Here is a 4,197-nt window from a genome sequence, read left to right on the forward strand (position 1 = left end):
GCATTGCTGGAAGCATTTATCAAGCAATTTCAGAAGTTCATGTGCCCTAAAGGCAAATTGCATTCCACGCATTTAGGACAATTGGCAACATTACAGAGTCAAGTTCAGAATGCTCAGGATAATTTCAATAAATAAAACACACATTCCCTCCATATGTTTTTCTTGTTGTTACTGCTGTTGTGAAAGCTTTCTTCCTCAGGATGTTTCAGCATCCAGCCTGTGCTTTTTGAATTCTGCAATACCTACTAAATTTATAGTTGAAGACATTCTGCAGTTACTCAGTACTGAAAGCCTGTCCATAATACTAAAGCATGTTACCTGAGGATTAACTAGTAGAAGCACACAGATGCATGAAGTCATACTCTAACATCTGAGTTTTATGTCTGTAGGAAATTAATTCAAGAAACAATATATGTTAGTTTTTGCTTTGCATCCCTGTTCCTCTAAAAAGAAGTGAGGTTTAATCTGTCCTTTTTTCTTGTGATGTCTCCAGTACTAGACCATGAAGGATCAAAGAGAACATGAATTATCATTCATTTGTTTTCCTATCACATACTGGAGAAATACTGGTATCTTAGATCATACTTAGTATGAAAGCAGATGGTGCTAGGAGAGAAAGACGTAGTTGAAAACTAAAGGGAAAGGATTGCTGTGGTACCGTGCACAAAAGGCTCAAGTAGGGCACATTTTGCTTTAAAGAAAGAATAAGGTAAAGCCTCATCAATAGAACAAAAAGTTAGGGATAGGTCTTTCCAGATGGAGCTATTTTGCTTCAAGTAACATATATTAATAGGAGCAAAATCCTGCAAATTATTTTGTTCCAAGCAACTGGCCTAGTGACTACACTATTTTCTAACCTGGAACAAAGGGCTGTCTCATCTAAACCAGAAATCTGGTCTTGAAAATTAATCTATTTTGACGGAACTTTGGTCAGAAAAGTGTTCCATGCATAGCTTTTGCCTTTGAATGTCACTTTCCTATAAAAAGCTTTTTTTTTTGGGGGGGGGGGGAGGGGGAAAGATTCTTGATGAACTCTTTCTAAACCAAAATACATTTTGAGTAATGTTTGAAAAGTCATGAGCTTTATCAGTGTCATCCAACAGATGCACTTTGCATAAGTAATTAACTTGAAAGAAATAAACATTCTTTACTGGTTTACAGTTATTTTCAGGATATAAGTAATCTAACACTGCATGCATGAAAACAGCTGCAATTTATAGATGAGTAATTTTTGCATATGAATAGATTTTGTTCTGTGTCTGACTAATTTCTTCTTCTGAAAGAAATTAAACATCTTTTCCTGTTAGAAAGCAATTACAATTTACATGGACAATTTATTATTATTATTATTATTTTACTTGAAGGAAGTTTTGCATTTGCCATATTGAACACTGACGCCAGATTGGAAACTATATTTCATTTTTAATTTATTTCAGTTTTGAATATTACCCAAGAAGTTCCACTGGAGTAGAATCTTAAGGTCCATCACATGATAAATTACACATTCACATATTTTAACTGCTTAGAGTCATGAGGGAATCTGAATGCTTTGAATTTCTTTGTGCTTATTTCCAACATATATTATATACAGTACATCTCTTTTTGTTCATGCACCTACATTGCAAGAGAGGACGATAGATCCATGCTAGTTGTGGTACAGGCGGTACTGAGATTTAGTTATTATTATCAACACAGAAAACAAGTTGAATGTATACACACTCCATAGACTCAGAAGTGTTTGTGCTCAAGATGACGATATTGTTACATGTCCAAAGTTCAGTAACACTAAGATAGGTGTACTGCTCCTGTAACACGAGCTTCACGGGGAGTGTTGGTACATCCCGTGTAAGGAATTCAGATTTGAATTTGAACAGTTGAAAAGGCTCAACTTGTAGGAACTGTTAGGTATTTCAGTGTCTGGGCATAATTACTGACACTAGGATTTTTATTTATTTATTTATTAAATAATCTCTGGTCACTATTTGCACAAAGATTAATGTAAACAAGACAAGCATCCTTGTGAATATCCAGTTTCTCTCTGATTTCCCCCCCTCCTCTAGTGGGAGATTGACTTGAATACTTTATATCTTATACTTAGCTACACTGTAGAAGAGGGACCACCAAGGCTCTTTTGACATGGCCAGTATATTGGTAGGTTTTTTGTTTGGTTTGTTTGGTTTTTATTTCAGACTTTTCTAAAAACCAGTCCAACATCCATGCAAGAGCTACCAAAATTGCACTAAGACTTCTGCAGCTATGTTGAAAAGAGCAATGAAATACTTCATTTTGCTTGTTGAATTAAAAAACATAAGGATTAAGCTCACTGGTAGTTAGATACACTTAAACAATGAGATGATATCTTTTCATATTCCTAGAATTTAATGCATAATTGAAATCTGTCTTTTGAAAACCAATTGTATCCATGCAGTATGCATGAACTCATATTTGGAAGATACAGGATACAGACATTTGGTGCAGTTTGTTATAAAGAGGTAGAGTTTCATTCAGGAAATTAGGAAGTATGACAAACAATGGATAAGAAGGGCCAGTGTGAAGGCTATGCTGGTACTTCAAGCACAAAGAATTTCACCAGGTTCTATCAGAGAACGATGACCCTGCTTACTCTGTGGGTCATTTCTTGTATCTATGTCTATGAAAAAAACACTTAAAAGTCAGCCATCTCTTTCACTCACAGTTATCCTGATCAGAATATGAGAGTTCATTATACACCATATCTATTTATAGTCTATTTAGACTTCAGTATAACAACCAAATTTGATTCTGAATGCAGTAAATAAAGCAATATTGCACACGACTAAGTCTAAAATGATAAGATTTGGCTCTAGTTTCATGGAACAATTCTTCCTCAGTAGCCCACTCAAAAATCTGTGAAATTCTTTTAGAGAAATAATAAATTTTTTGCAAGTCCCTGTTAGCAAATAAACTTTGGTCACAGGAGTTAGAAATTTACATTTTTATCAGTTCTTCAAATGCTATTAATTGCTTGTATACTCCTGATGGAAATTAGTCTGTCATGGCATTATTTCAGCACTGTGTGTATGTAGCATATTCTGGTGAATAAAATTATTACAAGAAGCCCTTTCTGTATATTCCCATGTATATCAAAAGCATCATCTACCATTCAGAGTATAGAGATAAAGTCGTTGATGGGTAAGGGTTAATCTGAACAGAAGATAATAAAATAGCCAGTTGCACTACACATCCTTTAGCTTGTGAACTAACTGCAGTGATTTTGTAAATTTCTGCATTCTAGTTGCTTGATTCAATTTGCCATGTAGGCCTCAAGATGTACATTCTTATAAAGCATTTCTAAGCAGTGTTTATTTAAGGTTTGTGCTGAATCCATATGAAGAGAATACAGAACTGTCATAAAGAACTGTTATCTACTTCATGGAAACTTAAAACTGGAGCAGCCTCCAGTCCATATGTAAAATTAGTTATGGTATTCAAATGCTTTACTCAACCAGCAGCGTACCAGTTTATGAAGTACTACACACTTAGCTCTCTAGACAGTAGCCGTATATTTTTGTACTTAGTGGACATCATATTATATACTGCTCAGAGTCAGACTATCCACACAGGCAACTTGAAATCCTTGCTCATGCCAAAACAAGATTTATAAACATTTAACCAACATTAATATGTAATCTGAAGAAGACCAGAGCTGTTTCTACACTTTGAAAACATTATCCTTGATTAAACAGTGATTACCATCTTCCCTCAGATAATATATGTAGTATATATATATATTTATGTATGTAATTTTAAAATCAAAGCCTTGTACTTACTGCATCGTCTTCTGCACATCATCTGATGGCACTGGGAACAGATCCCAGCATCCCAGAATGCAGCTTGGCAGGTATTAATCTCCTGCTTATAATGGGCTCTCTAATTGCAATGCATTTTTTTCCCTTTTGAACTAGGTAGCTAACCTGTAATTTTTCTTGTTATCTGCCCAGAGCTAAATGAAGTATCTGATACACCCAAGGAATTCCTCACCTGCTACAGGTGACTTCAGACTGGGAGTTGCCGTCACCAAATAAGTATGAATCTACATGTAACCAGGTTTTAATAATAACCCCAGGCAAGGCAGATTGCTCGTGCTTCCATTTTTATACTGTTTATTCTTATGAGAGTAGCAAAGCCCTCAGCATGCAGGTCTCCTCCCCTGAGCGC

This window comes from Tetrao urogallus (genome assembly GCF_951394365.1).
Source record: "Tetrao urogallus genome assembly, chromosome: 10".
NCBI lineage: Eukaryota > Metazoa > Chordata > Aves > Galliformes > Phasianidae > Tetrao > Tetrao urogallus.